Below are 18,828 nucleotides of genomic sequence, written 5' to 3' on the forward strand. Positions count from 1 at the left end.
CAATTGGAGCCCAAATCTATATAAGGATCAGGTTACCAATCACAATTGTACATATTTCACAAAACCAAGACACAAATAGGGTTCGAACTGTCCCATGTGGTGTCAGCATCAATAGGATCATAGAATCACAATTATCCGGTATGATAATAATGCAAATAGAATGAGACCTGATGGTCCGGCGCTTGAGGCAAATACGGTGGTCATTTAAGAACCAAAATCATTTGTCACACAATCAGAATCGCATGTTCAATATGATTGTTCCAACTAGATAGAAGAGTGAAGGAATCACTTTCAGAAGTGCAAGTATTGGCAGTGACCTATTCCATGGGATCAGTGAACGAACCAACCAAAAAGGATCTGTATCTGAAAGAAAAATATGTCTCGTGTGGCAAGACCAAGAGCAAGTTTGCACATGAGTGCTCAAGGAAATCCAGAAGCTACAGAAGGATGAACCAGATCCGAAAACAGTATGGCAATCTAACTTGATGAAAGAATGGAGAATTTTGCATGGTTTAGAAAATCCGAAAGATGCTCGTCCATAAAAGAATATAGAGAGTGACCGGCGACGTCTTCTAAGATACGGTCCATATGGGGATGGGAAATCCCTCATTGAGGAGTGGCAGCATTGAGGGCACGGAAGTGAACACACACCCAAATTTTGTTGGTCTTTTTCTTGGGTACTATGACGATTGGGGATAACCACTCTGAATGTTCTATAGGGACAACAATTCCGGTGGCTTCCATTTTGCCTATCTCCTCTTTCACTATCCGTGCATAGTTGGGGTTCATTCGGTAGGGGGGGCTGCGAACCGGTTTGGCATCAGGCTTCAAGGGCATTGGAGCACCAATGTTAGCAGGGACTCCCACGAGGTCGTGGTAGGACCATGCAAAGACATCTCAAAAAGAGGAAAAGAAGGTTGTGACGTGGTTGAAGATATCAGGGTCTTCCCAGACCCAAGCATTGAGAAAAATGGGGGGCGGGTCGGAAGGCGTGTCTAAGTCGAGCTCTCTAGTCGGGTCTTTACCATAGGGGGCAAGGTCACACTTAGGGGTGGTGGGGCTATAAATTTTGGGAGGGTGAGCTGGAGAATCCTTCAATGGAAAGTCACCTATGTTTTCTTCACGCCAAGAGGAGGGAAAATGTTCTTCTAAGGTGGCATCGGGAATAGTGGGATCCTGCTCAACAAACTGATATGGGTTGTGTACCAAGTCCTCACAAAGTGGTCGGTAGGCCGTGCGACTATGGGACTGGGGAGATCTCTCCCATAAGTTGGTGATTTCTAGAGGCAGCGAAGGAGAAGACATACAAGTTTGATTAGGCCCTCCTGCCTCTTCAACCCCTACTACGGGCACCACCACAACAACACGTACCCCTCCACCCCGTGCAACCTCCCCTCCAGTTCCAATGGTCACACCTCTTCCTTCTGCACCGACAACTACCCATCCTTCCTCTTCAACCCCTACTGCACGCACCACCATGACAACACGCTCCTGTCATCCACGACCCTTTCGTCAAGTCCCCCTTAACCTCCCTGCCCCTCCTGGTTCTCGCGTGTCGCTCTCAGCTCCACCACCCACCTGTTCGAGACCACCCCTCTTTCCACCATACGATCCATCCACTTACGATAAGAGTGGTTTATTTTCCAATGATTCAACATATGATTCCAATGATGACTCTTGAAGAAAAAAAACCATATTCTTATTTTCCATAGAGCAAGGAGACTCAATATATGATTCCAATGATGACTACTATCGCTCAAAATGCCTAGCATTGTCACTTGCCATATGCACACATGATTCCACATTAGGTGACACAAACTTGGATAGGACATGACTCACCACATCTTCAGGTGAAGAGGACTCAATATATGTCTCAAGAGAAGACGTTGTTGGAGAACTAGATTGGTACAAAAAGGAATGAGGGAAACAAGTTCAGGTACAATAAGGAATGAGGGAAACAAGTCCAGCTTGAATGTGCAATATAGGTGAAGAACCAAGTGAAATAAATCAAGTAATCCATTATTTGAGAGACCCTTAACCCTAACCCCAAACCTAATTTTAGAAGCCCTGGAATCCAAAAATTTAAAAAAATCACAAAAGAATCCATTTGAAATCTAGATACTAGATAGTAGATTCCGCAAGAACATTCTTCATTCATACTTTTTCTCTCTGATGTTATCCATACCCAGCTAGAAATAATATTTTGGAGCAACTTTGAGGAGTCAACCAGAGTGTAGGGCTGAATTCTTCAAGAAGGAGACAATGTCTGGGTATGCATTTTCTATCCAACATGAGAGATTCCATCTAGAATAAAAATATTCATTTTTCAAATGTATATAATTGAAATGTATTTTGTTTCGTTGTTTTTTAATCAATTCAAATCAAATTACATAATTTGTTGACAAAATTATGACAATACTTGATAATAGCATCAAATTGACTCATAACTCATAACACAATTCTATGATGTTATCAAGATCCATCATAACTTATAACAATACTTGATAATAGCATCAAGTTGAGTCATAACTTATGACACAACTCGATGATGTTATCAAGATCCATCATAACTTATGACAAATCTCAATAATATCATCGAGTTATAAGGTATGGATCAACTCAATGCTATAATCAATAAGTTATGACAACTATTGATATTATCATCCAGTTTTAGCATAACTGATGACACCACTTGATAACATCATCCAATTGTGTCATATGTGCGAAATAAACTTGTTGTGGAGACAATGTAGGATGATACATTTAATGCCTAGACCACCTAGATACTAGTAAATTCCAATTTGGTTGCCCGCCTCTTTCTAGATGGTGGTAGCTTGGTAAATTGTTTTGCATATTTGTAAAAGCCCATGCTGGTACATTGGAAAAGTTATTCATTGATGTTAATTCCTTCACATAGGGGTGCATAGGTCATGAGGAAACTCGATGTTGTCATGACATCTTATCATATAACATGATAACAGCATCGACTATCGTCAAAGCTCATGACAAAAGTCGATGATGTTATTGAATTGTGTCATAAGTTTTGACAAAATAGTAGTTTTCATCATGAAATCCCATCTCAGCCTGTCATATGCCTTGTTGAAGTCAAAGCAGGGCAACAAAGATTTTTTACTAGACTGAACTGTATAATCCAAAACCGTTGAGACTTTTAGGATATTTTCAAAGATATCTCTGCCCTTCATGAAACCATTTTGCTCTCTGTCTATAACATGTGGGCAGACCCTATTGATTATTAGGGCAAAATCTTTGGCAAATATCTTGTACGACGTGTTCAACATAGTTATGGGTCTTCAATCACCCACCTTAAGCCTTGAGGAATGCTTGGGGAAGAGATTTATTAAGACAACATTCACATCAGAAGACAGAGCTCCGGCATTGAGGGAAGCCTCGATCATGAGATGAAAGTCTACTTTGATTAGGTTCCAAAACTCTCGATGGAACTCCGTTTTGGGAGGCCATTAGGACTTGGAGCTTTGTCATTCTCCAACTGATCCAGTGCTTCCTTGAGTTCTTCAATTGAGAACATTTTGAAGATGCTTGCTTGCTGAATTAGAGATACCCTTGGAGCTGACACTTGAAGGAATCAATCAACTTGCTCTTCCCATGTCCAATCCTGAGTACTCGGTTGACTAACAATACTTGACATCTCTCTATGAAAAACATCAGCAATATGCCAATGTTCTGTGATCACATTGCCATTGGCATCCATCACTTTGTCAATTGATTCTAGGGATTGTTTTCTCTTTAGGGATTGAACGAAAAATTTAGAGGGACACTCCCCTAATTTCATCCAAAGTTGTCAACTCTAAATAATTGTCCTCTGGCTCAAGGCTTTTCATGGCCTCCTTAGTCTCCACCATTAAGGTAACAACATGAGCATCATACAGGGAGGAGTTAGAAATAGATTTGAGGGAATGCCAATAGTGTTCCACCTGTGAGGCATATAGTCTCTTAGCAAACTTCTATTTATTTCCCCATTCTTTTGAGAAATTCACAACAACTCTGATGGCCGCATCCCAATGATGACATGGATTGGCCAAGTCCCTTATAGAATCCCTCCAGATGTCCCCAACGCGATCACATTAAATTTCAAAAAGTAGAAACCTTTTATTGAACTTGAGACCGAACCAATGGGATATGATGTGATAGACCTGCATGAGCATGCCATCTTCCCCCCATGGGTGCTGCTAGCCGCCATCCACCATCAAAAATGTAAAAACGGTCTAGTTGACTTGCTCTAAATCTGCTCCGTTTCTTTTATTGTTCCAAGAAAACCCTTTAAGACTAGCCGGGTCTAGGTCAATGCAGTCCACTAACCCCTTGCTACTTCCCTACCCTCCTGTGACCTATCTTCGACACATTCAACCATATTCCAATCCCCCCAAGGATCCACTTGTCTTCCCCTAACTTATTCTTGATAAGTCTCCATAACTCCGCTCTCTTTCTAGAGTCATTGGGGGCATAGATATTGAGAAGGTTGAAGGAAATATTGTGGTATTGTAGCTCAACACCCAAACAATTACCTCAAGTGTCTCGAAATACTTCCTTGAAATCTTGGTTCTTTTTGGAGAGAACAACAACTCCACTCTTGTCACGCATTGGATAGTTAGTAATGACTGAGTAAGCCAACAATTCAAAGGCCCTCCAAATACTCGGATCTGAGCCAACGTTAAGCTCTTCTAGAAGAAATAAATCCGCATTCCACCTACAAACCACCGAAGTGCATGCTTTCTGTTTACCCTTATCACAAAATCCTCTAACATTCCATGTTACAATTGAAATGTTATGAGTGAGGGGGTTAGCATTATTGAGCAATGCGCTTGTAGGCATCTTCGAGGAAATAAATATGTTCTCCTTCCCACCTTTTGAAACATCCCTTGCCAGTTCTTGATGCCTTTGTTAATCTGATATGGGGTTCTCTTAAGGGTCATAGCTGCTTCCACTCCATGATGCCTATCTGCGACACGAGCACTTCGATAGCTTTGAATCTTTCCCTTGGGTTTTGAGAGGTGGAGTTGTTACCATATTATAGTAGTGATGTGTGTGAACACACTTAGGACCGCCGGGGCACTTTTTCCCTCACTAGGAGGTTTTTTCCCCCGTGCATTGTATATACGCCCATTATCTTCTAGGGCTTGTAATCTTTCATTTTTGGCACTCATAATACACTACTGTGTTGTGCTCAAGCTTCCTCATTTTCTTGAAGTTGTGTGTGCATTCCTGCAACCCTAATTCCAACAATTGGTATCAGAGCAGGCTTCCTCCTCCCGGGCAGCATCACCGGCACCTGCCGCTTCATCTCCTCCGATTGCGACGAGGTTTCACGAGCGTCTGCTGCAGGTTAGTATATGCCGTGGGAGAACCCGTAGGGCTCGTTCGTTTCAGAATTTTGATCTGAAGTCATTTCGCCCTCCGTTTTTGCATTCCAAGTACTGCGCAGGCAAAATCGTCCTACTGTGCAGATTTTCTGTCAAGATTAAAATCTGCAGGACAGGTGCCCATTCGTCTGTTTTGGGCTGTGCTACATAGCACAGGTCGATTTTATACAGGTTTACCTCTTACAGACAGCATTTACATCTAGTAGTACAGTCATTGGCCATGGCTGACAACAATGATGTATTCCGCATGTTGGCTGCTGAGGATAAGTTGGATGGCACCAACTATCCATTGTGGGCATATATGATGCGACATGTATTGGTAGCAAAGGGGTTATGGAACATTGTGCAGGGTATTGATGCACGTCCTATTGTGGCTGGGAATGCTGCAAACACATCAGAAACAGGTACTGTTGATGATGGTGCAGGCACAAGTGCTGTAGCAGCTGTTCGAGAACCACCACTTTCAGCAGAGCAGATTCGTTGGGATGGTAGAGATGCGCAGGCTCATGCCTTGATTGCGCTGTCTGTCAAACGTACCATTATCCCACATATTCGCTCCTGCAGGACTTCTAAGGATGCTTGGGATGTACTTGCCACATTGTATCAGGCAAGAAATGAGGCTCGTGTTGCTTACCTCCGAAAACAGTTGGAGAGTGAGCATATGAACGAAGGTGATTCTATGGATAGCTTTTTGACAAAGATCAAGGATTTCAAAGAGCAGCTCATTTCTGCAGATGAAATCCTGTCAGACAGTTCACTTGTGCAGACTGTTTTGAATGGTCTACCAGATTCTTATCAGGGTTTTTGCTTCCACTCTTCGCTTGATGATGAAAGGCAATCCCAATGCCTTATCATTTGAGGAGTTAGTTTTTGTTTTGCTGCAAGAAGACCAGTCAAGGCAAAACAGGAATATTATGCGTGTCGCAGATCAAGCTTTCGTTGCTAGTCAGAGAAGCGGGAAAGGTAAAGCTGGCTTTTCTTCTAGTAAGCAGAAATCTGCAAATGCTGCGCAACCAAAGAAGGAAGACAAAGATGAGAAGAAGGGTGACAAACAGAAGACATTTTGCAAGTACTGTAAGGGAAATGATCATGTCATCAAAGCGTGTCCTAAGCTGGCTGCGAAAGAGGCTAAGAAGAAAGAGGCTGGTATGGCTGTTGCAGATGCCTCTCCTTCTAACAATGAATCTGCTAATGTTGTTCAAGATACAGAATGGGCATTCAATGCGCAGTGCAGTTATGACCCATCTTTGCATGACACATGTATGTCTGCAGTAGATTCAGATGTATGGTACTTTGACAGTGGTGCCACTAAGCATATCACCTCGCAGCGCAGTTTATTCACTTTCCTTGAGTCTGCTCCCACAGGGAATACTGTCACTTGTGCCAATAACTCCTCTTATCCCGTTAAAGGAGTTGGACAGATTGTGCTGAATGTTGCAAATTGCAACACCTTTACACTTTTTGATGCATTGTATGTGCCAGGGATCAAAAAGAATCTGCTGTCAGTCTCCGCATTTGCCAAAACAGGTTTGGTTGTAAAATTTGTGGATGACAGATGTACTGTTCATGATCTCTCTTGTGGTGACATCATTGTAGCATCTGGTTCACTATGTCGAGGGCTGTATAAGCTCAATATGGATGGCAAATGTGTAGAGGATTCAGCATGTGCTATTATGGATACGCAGGCTATTTCAAATGCAAAACTGTGGCATGCACGTTTTGGTCATCTGAATTTTGCAAGTTTGCTGCGCCTGCAGAAATCTGAAATGGTGTCTTCTTTGCCTAAGCTTGAGGCACCTGTCAAGCATGTTTGTGAGGGCTGCATATTGGGTAAAATGCAGCGTGCTTCCTTTCCCAAAGATGAATCAGTGAGAGCTGAACGCAGATTGCAGCTTGTTCACAGTGATGTTTGTGGTCCCATGCAAACTCCATCATTTGGAAACTACCTTTACTTCGTGACTTTCATTGATGATTTTACCAGGCATGCATGGGTATATCCTTTGAAGGCAAAGTCCGAAGTGTTTTTGTGCTTCAAACAGTTTTTGGTTATGGCTGAAAATGTGTCAGAAAGTAAGATGGGCACCCTCCGTTCAGATCGAGGGGGGGAGTATATGTCTTCAGAATTTAATGCATTTCTGGCTGAGCGTGGGATAAAACACCAATGTACAGTGCCGTATACACCACAGCAAAATGGTGTGGCTGAGAGAAAAAACAGGTCTCTCATGGAAATGGCAAGATGTATGGTTAAGAGTCAAAGTCTACCACATGGTTTTTGGCTTGAGGGTGTCATGTGTGCCACTTATGTACTAAACAGGTGTCCCACCAAAGCATTACAGGTTGTCACTCCATATGAGGCTTGGCATAGCCGCAAGCCATCTGTTGGCCATTTACGTGTTTTTGGTTGCCCGGCATATGCATTAGTGCCTGTGCAACATCGCAGAAAATTGGATGACAAAGCTATCAAATGTATTTTTGTTGGATATAGTGCTGAGAGCAAAGGCTATCGTTTGTATCATCCACAGACAAAGCACATTTTGGTTAGCCGTGATGTTGTATTTGTGGAAGATGCAGTTCAGCCCTTGGTTTCATGTACTAAGGAGATAGATATCAGCTCACGTGATGTCTATGATACATTGTTGCCTCTTTTCAGTGGTGCACAGTCAAGTGCAATACCTCATGAGGCAGTTTTTCAGCCTATGCAGGTTTTAAATGATGGCACAGATCAGCCTATATCTGATGCAGATGTGCATGATGCACTTGAGGATGAGAGACAAGAGATTGAGGGCTCTAGGAACATGCCTAGATGGCTGGTGCAGACTTTGCGTGACAGCAAGTTGGATGCCCCTTTGTCTAGTCGCACTCGTTCTGGCTCTCATGGTGCCTCTTATGCGTCAGATTGTTATGCATTGGCTGTTTCTAGTATGTGCGATGAAAGTGAGCCTGTTTCATTTGATGAGGCACAAAGTTCAGAAAATTGGATGGCTGCTATGCAAGCAGAATACGATGCTATTATGAAGAATAGTACATGGTCTTTATGTGACTTGCCCCCTGGCAAGAAGGCCATTGGCACTAAGTGGGTATACAAATTGAAGCGTAAGCCTGATGGCACAGTGGATCGCCATAAGGCTAGGCTTGTTGCAAAAGGTTATGCTCAAGAGAAGGGCATTGATTTTGATGAGACTTTTGCTCCCACATGTCGTATGACCACTGTTCGTAGCATCTGTGCATTAGCAGCTCATAATGGTTGGAATGTACATCAGCTGGACATAAAGACTGCGTTCTTAAATGGAGATTTGCATGAGGAGGTGTATGTATCGCAGCCTCGTGGTTTTGTTCAAAGAGGGCAGGAAAACAAAGTGTGCAGGTTAAAAAAGGCTTTATATGGTTTAAAGCAAGCTCCACGAGCTTGGTATGAAAAAATACATGCATATTTGACTGCACATGGGTTTCAGAATAGTCCAACAGAAAGCACTTTGTATGTTAAACGTGTGGATGGTGTACATCTAATCATTGCTCTCTATGTCGATGACATGCTGCTCACAGGACCAAATGAGAGTCATATTGCTGATTTTAAGGCTGATTTGAATGCCTCTTTTGAGATGTCAGATTTGGGGCATTTGCATCATTATTTGGGGATACAATTTAAGCAGTGTGATGGAGGTATTGCTTTGTGTCAGACAAAGTATATTGAAACATTGTTGCGGAGATTTGGCCTTGAAGACTGCAAGCCTATTGCTACTCCAATGGAGACAGGTTTGAAGTTGAGTCTTCATGATGCTGGAGATCACTTTGATGTCACACTCTATCAGACAGCTGTTGGTTGCCTCATTTATGTATGCATTACGAGGCCAGACATTCAGTTTGCAGTCTCACAGGTGAGCAGATTTATGCATAGCCCAGGCATTAAGCATTGGCAGGCAGTGAAGCGTATCTTTCGCTATTTGAGTGGTACTCGGCATCTTGGGTTGTTTTATCCCAAGGGGGGATCATTGCCGCCAGATTTACATGTTTTTTCAGATTCTGACTGGGCTGGTTGTTATGACACACGCGTGTCCACGAGTGGTTTTTGCTTCATGCTTGGAAGCTCATGCATATCATGGTTGAGCAAGAAGCAGCCTACTGTGGCCACTTCTAGTTGTGAAGCTGAGTACAGGGCAGCTTTCACAGCTACGGTTGAGTGTGTGTGGCTCAGACGCCTTATGGCTGATTTGGGTGTTGGGCAGCCATCTGCCACCACCATCTTCACTGACAGTCAGAGCGCATTGGCAGTTGCGCGGAACCCAGTGTTCCATGCTCGTACGAAGCACATTGAGGTGCACTACCATTATGTCAAGGAGAGACTCTCTGCAGGAGAGATCAGTTTGGCTTATGTGCCAACACAGGATAACCTTGCAGACCTTTTCACAAAGGCTCTGCCTCGTGAGAAGTTCGAAGCTTTTCGCAAAGCTTTGGGCTTACTCCCTTTTGTGGATTCGTCCACATAGCTAGACACTTCCCTATACATGAGTGCTAGCTCTTGTTCACCGCATCACTCCAGGGGGGATTTGTTACCATATTATAGTAGTGATGTGTGTGAACACACTTAGGACCGCCGGGGCACTTTTTCCCTCACTAGGAGGTTTTTTCCCCCGTGCATTGTATATACGCCCATTATCTTCTAGGGCTTGTAATCTTTCATTTTTGGCACTCATAATACACTACTGTGTTGTGCTCAAGCTTCCTCATTTTCTTGAAGTTGTGTGTGCATTCCTGCAACCCTAATTCCAACAGGAGTTGGATTGTCCACATTCTTACGGGTGGGGCAATTCCTAGCGAAATGACCAAGTTTCTTACAAACGAAACAAGCATCCGCAAACGGGCCAATTTCCAAAGTGTACCTTTTTGGGTGAATACCACATCTTCAAACAACTCCACTTCCACAAAATCTGGGGTAGACTGTCCTCTATCCCAAAGGATCCAAGCTCGCAAACATAGTACACGAAGATGGGGGAATAGCCCGAACACACCCCAGAAAAGCAGCACAACATTACCCATCCACGCGGGAATACCTACGAAGTCCACCCACACTGGGCACTCATGGAAGAGGATATCATCAATGTTGAAAGACGAACTCCAAGGAATATCCAGAAGGGCCGCTCCGCTGAACAAGGAGAATTTTTTAAGGAACTGGTTGTGGATCTGTTCTAAAAGGCAACAGAGGAGGAAAAAATCCCTACCCATGAATTTAGTAGAGTGGCGATTAGGCGAGGCATTCCATTCTACTGAGGGGGACTCCTCTATGTCCGAAGAAGAGCCTTACTACTCAGGCTCAGATGTTGTAGTTGAGAACACTCCTTCTAGGAAGGACAGAGGACACAATATTTCAGACAGTGTTGGAGGAGGGATTAGGGGAATCACTACTGTCGACGTGACACCCTTGGAGGTCCTTAAAAATATAGTCAACCCTCTGTATGAGGTATCTCAGACAGATGGATCCTTAGACCCTTTAAAGAAAAACATGTTCTGTAGTATAGAAGAAGAGTTGGACAAGAATGACCAAACAGATCTGGAGGAAGCAAGGCTCATTGGTTTTGTGGAGGAGGGAACTTCTCCTATTTTGAACTCGGTGCCTAGCATTTCCCCTAAGAAGAAGAGTAAGAGGAAATCTGGCTTGAAGAGGAGTGGGAACAGGGATTCCACTAGTGTTTCTTTTCAAAAGGGAGGTGAGGAGAAGAGGAAGAAATAACTCTTTTTAAATCATTTATGAAGATTAGCATCCTATCATATAATGTAAGGGGTCTAGTGGGCATCGATAGGGCTAGGAGGATTAACTATTGGTTACACCAAGGGGAAGTGGATCTCCTATTCATTTGTCTCTAGGAGGTTAAGGAAAGTGGGATGAGTTGATGAAAAGACTTCAGCTTATTGACAACAGGTTCGAATGGATTCTTTCTGGTCATCAGAGACCCAGGGGGGGAACGGTCCTGGGGTATAGGACATGTTTGGTAGATCTGATTTACCAAAATGGAGTTTTGGAAGAATTATGGGTCCAAGGTCGCTTCAGGGTGGGGCTGGAAGAGGTGGACATAATCTCTATTTATGCTCTTAATGAATATAGGAGGAGAGCTTACTTGTGGGCTACTCTTCTAGTTTTCAATCACAAATGTGTGGTTGTAGGAGACTTTAATATGGTTGAGCTTTCCAATGATAGGAGCTCGGTTAATCTGAAAACTATTAGTGGGAGGGAATTTAAGGAGTGGAGCCTATTAAGGGAGAGGAACAATCTGGGAGAGGTAAGACATACTCGCCAGTTTACATGGATAGGTAACTTTGGAGATAGAGTGGTTCAGGCTCGTTTGGATAGGGTATATATTAACTTTGGAGATAGAGTCAGGGGTGGTCTGTGAGTTAATGTCTCCATGAGATCTTTGGGAGGCTGCCCTTTCTGATACAAAGTAGATCTTTATGACGTGTGGGAGATGGGTAAAGGAGGCAAGATGAAAGAGGATTAAAGAGATCAAAGAGACCATAGACAAGATGCAGGACATGCTAGCTCAAGGAGGAGATGAGCCTTAAAGGTAGACTCAGACTTCTTGAGGCAAGGGATTTTGTAAAAAAAAGGATACAAACTAAGCACTGGTGGCTAGGGAAGATTGAGAGACCCACCATGAAGGCTTTTAAATCCCTCAGGAAAAAGAATCTAAAAGACAAGGTCCCATTGCTAGAGAAAGATGGCAGAATCCTAGAAAGTGATGAGGACAACTCACAGCACATATCTCAACATTTCAAAAACCTAATTGGGAAACCAATCCAAGATGGGGAAGAGAAGGCAAGGGCTTGAGCTATGTGCAAGAGAGCTAGCTAGGCAAACAACACTTCCTGGGGCCTTGGCACTTAAATTGGACAATCCTCTAGAAATGGAAGAGCCAGATGCTACTCTCAGTTGCATGAAGAAGGGTAAAACTCCTAGAACTAATGGCTTCCTTCTTGAGTTCTGTTTGGAGTTCTGGGAGGAAATTAAACCTCACCTGTTGAGAGTGGCTAGAGAGGCCATGGAGAGAGGCTTCTTCAAAAAGGATTTCAATGCAGGCATTATCAAGTTGATACATAAAGGTGGGAATAAGCAAGATCTTGGCAATTGGAGACCATTGACAATGCTTAATGTCTCCTACAAGATTATAGCTAAGGCTCTTGCATTGAGGCTCACCCATAATATGTCCATGATTTGTAGACCAAAACAAAAAGGCTTTATCAAGGGGAGGCACATTTTGGAGGCAATAGTGATTATATGGGAGGGTTTGGAGTGGGCCAAGGAGAGCAACCAGGATATTTGCTTTCTAAAAGTGGATTTTGAAAAAGCTTATGATAAAGTGGAATGGGAGTATGTGCTCGACAGCATGCTAAGTGCAGGTTTTGGTGTGACTTTTGTCAATATGATCAATACTCTTCTTGAGAATTCTTCCACTAAGGTTAATGTTAATGGCACTCTCTTTGAGGCCATTGATCTCACTTGTTCCATTAGGCAGGGTTGCCCTATCTCTCCCTTACTTTTTGCCATAGCAACAGATGTTCTGGGTTAGCTGGTTCTGGGTTGGCTGGTTCAAGGAGAATTGGATATAGGAAGAATCAAGGGGGTCAGTATTCCTTGCAAGAATGGGGAAAGGCAGTTGGTGAATGAGCCTTTTGCAGATGACATGAACTTCTTGGTCATCAGCTTGGATGGAAGCCTAGAGTCGTTGTGGAAACATATCAACATTTTTTATTTGGCTTCTGGGTCCAAATTAAGTCTAAGGAAAACCTCTTTATTTGAACTTAAGGGTAGGAACTGTGATTTTCTTTTGAGTAGAGGCTACCAACAGCTAAGGGAAGGGGAGGTGTTCAGACTTTTAGGAGTCCCTATGGGCTTTGGAGTTACTTTGGAGCAAAGATGGGATTGGGTGTTAAAAAGAATGGAGGACAAGCGTACTATGTGGCAAGGCATGCAATACAGCTTGGCAGGTGCTAGGATGGTCCTAAAACACTACATTATTGGAACAACAGTTTACTTTCTCTCCTACTGGTCTCTCACTAAGAGGGCTACTACTAGGATGAATGCTCTCTTTAGGAGGTTCTTATGGGGTGGAAGAATGCCCAAAGTGAGGTGGAGTGTAGTTGTATTGGATAGGTGCAATGGAGGCCTCGGTATTCCATATATAAGAGCTCTTTCTGACAAGTTGTCAGCTTCATGGATCATGAAATCCATTCTTAACCCTGAAGAGATTTGGGCCTGTCTTATTCTCAGACATATTGACAAAGATTGTCCTCCTGGTTTCCCCTCTTGGCAAGGGCTCCCCCCACTTGAAGCTCTTTTTAGTTCATCCACTTTGAGAATTCCTTCTCATCCTTGGTACTGGTTTTTGGGAAGGCTGGAATAGTTTTAGGAAGGATCTAGATTGGAAGGGGTTTGAGTTCAGGAGGCCTTGCCCTACTGGGAAGGACTCCATTTTTTTTCCTGTTTGCTTCCTAGAGGGCCAGATTGATAGGAAGGACTTTCCTAAAGCTATAAGGATATCAAAGAAATGCTACAATCAATGGGGAAAGATTTGGGTCTTGGAGGAAAATAGATTTATGACTATTGAGGAGCTAAGGATTAGGTTTAAACTTACTCTTTCTCAGGCTACCTTTGTGAGCAGTAGGTACTCCCTTTGGTAGGACAACCAATTGGCTAAACTCCCAGGCATTGAGGGGTTCTTAATTCATCACTTCAGATGGAAGTATGGAAATCATTTATCTGAATAGACTGTGGCATATTAGAGACACTAGGCAGGTTTGGAATCAGAGGATTGTGAGGTTGTGGGAGGGTGGATCAAAGAAGATAAATATTCTGACCTGGTGCATTCTACATAAGGCCTTATGGACAGGTGTGAAATCCAAGAAGTTAGGGATGAGTGAGGGAAGGTGTCCTTGTTGCCCTGCTCAGGTAGACATTCTGCATATTTTCATTCACTGCAAGATGGGCAGGGCTACCTGGAGATCCCTATGGAGGTACATTCAAGGAGAAAGGGTTCAAATCTACAGCTGGAAGGAAGTGCTCTTTGGGGAAATTACTAACAGTGTTCAAAGGGCTTTCAGGGATGTGGTGGTGTGGACCATATGGAAGGTTAGGTGTAGCAGAGTCTTTGGGGGGTCCAATGTCTTGGTGGAACCCTGTTTTACTCATATTTTTTCTCAGCTCCTGTTTGCTATCAAGGAACATGAGAAGGATAGTTTTGATTTGTTTTGCTCTAACATGGATGTTCTCCTCTTACCAAAATTGTTTATCATTTTAGGAATTTCAGGCTAACAAGAAAGAAATCATAGTGACGCAGACTAGAGCCAAGATATTTGAAGGTGAAGATATAGACAAGGAGGTCCTCTTGCAGATGCTGCTTAAGAAGGATTCTCTTAAGGAGAGGGTGGCCTACATCTCTGATGGCTTCAAGTACAGGGCAGATTTTCCTAAGTCATTCAGGACTGCCTTAGTAGCATAAAAGTTTGGGATCTTAGGGAGCTTTTTCTTTCAAGATGATGATTGGTATGACCAGGAATAGCTTTCTCTCAGCTCTTTTCAGTTCATTTTTTATGTAACTACTGTTGCTCAGGGGTCTCCCCCCTTTTTGGTTTCAGTTGATGATGATGATGTAATCATGTTGACCCAAAAAACTGTTATGGAGGGTCTTGTAAGTTGTTAATATTATAATATATGCTCAAGTTTATGAGTAATAAGGGAGGGGACTCTCCTTGTGAAGAAAAGGTAAACACCGCCATGCACCAGCTTCTCGAGCTCAGGTTTGGTTTCATCGATGTGTAACTTACAAACAACACTATGCTTTCTCCCAAATTTGCGAAGTTCTTTCCTCGTAGGCTCGTTTTGTTTATGGGAAACATCCTAACGTAGAATACACCATGCAACATCGATTGGGAAGGCAGGGAATCCTACTTTTTGTTTTGCAGCAACACTTTCGGCATAAGTTTTCCCTAGATCCATGTGCCAATTGACAGATCGCTCTGCATGTGTCAGCTTTGGAGCCTCCTTCACCACCTCTGACCCTTCCACAGGATGTATTGTATCCTCCAAAGCAGCTTCACACAAAACTGACTGAGCTTCAGTATGTACCACTGAAATACCTGAGCTGTTCACAGAACCCTCAGCTACCCTTCTCCGTTTGGCGCCCCCCACCTGTTCAGGTGAGCGACATCTCCCTTCGCCAAGATTGAGGTGCATGCACAGCGGCCAAGAGAGAGCACTTCGCCTACACCGAAAAATCGGGTGGAACGTTTTTCGCCTACATGAGGATTAAACCTTCCCAGTGTATGTTCCCTCTCCTTTTACATTATGATATATTCTCGTTTTCGCCCCAAAAAAAAAAAGTGAATTATATTCAATGGGCCTGTCCTCAATGAATTGTTAGGTTAGCGTGGTTGATGTTGTGTGTCAATGATTGTGGCGTGCAAATCTCGTTTAACTCGAGCCACTATTTTGAGAAGAGCCTTGTGAAAAGGATGGAGGTGAATCAAAGGTAACTTGAAGTCACTATTTTCATACTTTCACATAAAGAGTGCACACGAATCAAAAGGCTATTGTTAGCTTGCATGAAGCCACAAAAAGAAGAGTGTTGTGGAAAGGCAGCCACTATTTACGGTAGGCATTCTAGAGGGAAGTTTCCTTGAGCCATGTGTCTTAATCCTAGACCCTTGATCTTAGTAAAGATCCTACAGTGAGTGTGTAGAAAAGCATTATAGCCATAAATAGATCCAAAACTTGGAAAGTGTAATGTCATGAAAAGGAACATTGTTGTTCGTTATTGCCAAAGTCGATATTGATTAGAGCGAGCTACATGATGCGATCATAATCACTTTGATCCATCAAGGAGGGAAGAGCCAATCTGAGCACCGAGCGTATAATGCCAGCGCTCGCTTTTGGACGGCCGGAAGTCTCTTGATATGTTTTAAGTAGTAAGATCTTGTTTGATAGGAGCAAAGCACACACATGTGAATTCTATCGTTTTCTCTCTGATCATGTCGAGTTGCTGGGTGCTAGAGGTTCACCCCGAGATAACGAGGCACAACCTATTTGTGACGGCATTATTCAGCAACCTGGCACCTTCTACATAGGCAATCCTTCTTCCTTCCTCTGGAGCAATCCTCCCACGCCTCAACTCTGGCACAATCCCTCTTTGGCGAGTGCTTCATCGTCATCATTGGCATCTGCCTTTTATTTTCCCTCGCCTTCTACGCAGGGTGCCGGGATAGAGCACGAGGCCACACAGCCCCAAAAGTGGCTACATTATGCTTCTAAAGTACAAGGAGAGCAAAGCTTGTACCGAGATGGAAGGGATGAAGAGGAGAACAAAGATACAGCTACTTGGAGAAGAAGAACATAATATCGATCCAGCTCGCCTGAACGCTTGTTTGATGTGGTGGAACCCTCTGTTTATAACTCGACAATTTCTCCTTTTAGCTTCAAATTTCCACCTCAAATCCACTTCCTCCGCCCTTGGTGCGGGTTTCTCAAATTCTGTGGAATCTTCTCAAATTCTGACGACATGCTCATGGCAACGGCACGAGATGGACGGTTTATCATTTGGAAAGCTACTTGGACGAGGTGGTGGGGGTGTCTCAGAACTTTATGCAAGGGACAGTGTGAAGGATCAAAAAGGTTTACTGAGAGGGAAACCTGCACTGCTTGATGAGAGTTTGAGTCAAGGTTTTGTTTTTGGAATGCCTTACTCAGTAAAAAGTTTAACGAAAGATTGGGAATGCAACTTACGGTTGCAAAGTGATCAGTCGAATATGTTACGTCCCCCTGCAGCCTCCTAGTCTTCATCCACCTTTATGTCAACAATCGTAAAAGTTTCTTTAGAAGGCACTAGGTTAGTTGGCACGAACATAGCTCATTTGTTCAAAAAAGTTGCACAATCCACGTCTGAGGCAAGGTGTAGCATCCATACTAGCGTTGAACCTGTGAGACAACAACCATTGCCTAAGGAAGGCCAAGGGGGTTTTGTTTTTGGTGCAGGAGGGGCATTTGGAACTTGGGTGAGGGCTACAACATCACAACCCAATGCTTTTCCCTCTTCTCTTGTAGGCAATCCCGTGCATTTATCCACAAGCTTAAGGATGCGATCAATGCAAAGCTAGATACATGTTATGGAAGTAATGGAAGATGCGGCTTCCTAGATTCCACAACTTATGGGCTTGTATGCTTCTTGGCTTACGGACTTCCCAACTCACCAACTCACTAACTCGCAAACACGAATTTCCATGGGTAAGACACTACAATGCTCTGATGCCATCTATCTAGTCAACAACTATTGTCTTGTCAAGAACATTGCTCTTTACATTCAAATACGACTATAGGAACGATTCCAATACGCATCCAGGTACATGTCCTACCCATCCTCAATACTTATCTCGACATTTATATACATGGCATTATCTCGACACTTATACACGGCACCTAGGGAAGGGCCTGTTCCCTCGGATTATAATTATTTGGGGAAGGAAGCGCGCAGCCTCCCCACCCACACTATATGTGGTTATAATATTTATACTCTATATTATTATAATATTATACAAATGTGAAACGTTTTGTTTGGTTTTCTTGCCCAAGATAAATATTCTAAATTCTTACTACATTCCTATCTTTTGATGCATGTTCTCCATGTGAGCACAGATAACCAGGATGGATGCAAGATCGAAGGATGACAACACCTTTATTCATATGGTTGTCACACTATTATGTAGATTGCAACGAGGATAACTTGCGAGATCTTGTGACTAGAGCCTTATTCATGTATTTGTTATTGGGCTTCATTTCTCGAAAGGCACAATTCTATAGACATCACCAAGTCAGTAATAAAGCACCACCCCCGACATTTGCAGGGAGGATCGGGTCCTAATGGACTCTGTGTCGTGTCTCATGTCCATATTTTAACTCATTTCTTTTTTTTCAATTAAAAATGTAGAAAATGGTAGGATTCAAGTTCAATTCCAAGTTTGTAGCTATGTGCCCCATAACAAAAATGGAACTATGAAATATAGGGAGCGATGTCTAAGTGAATGAATGAATGAATGAATCACTACTAAGAATGACCAAGATGATATGATAAAGGAAGTGATGCTAGAATAATTTAATTTGTGACCATTTGTCAGGGCACTGTATAGGGCCATACTCAAGCACCTATGTAGAGGGCCATACTCTCTTTGTAGTATATTTTATTGTGATTATGTTATTGTCTATTTTTTCCCCTCATGTTTGTGCTTCCTCGACAATGGTTTTGGGCATCTAGTCTTCTAGAAATAATGCGTAAATGGTTTTTGGCATCTAGTTTTCTAGAAACATGAATGGGTAAACGTTGCCTACCCACCCTAGTTTCATAAAGAGACTTTCAGCACACGAATCAAAAAGCTATTATTAGCTTACATGAAG

The sequence above is a fragment of the Cibotium barometz genome, chromosome 20 (assembly GCF_041138505.1).
Source record: "Cibotium barometz isolate CiBa-2024 chromosome 20, ASM4113850v1, whole genome shotgun sequence".
In the NCBI taxonomy this organism is placed as follows: Eukaryota; Viridiplantae; Streptophyta; class Polypodiopsida; order Cyatheales; family Cibotiaceae; genus Cibotium; species Cibotium barometz.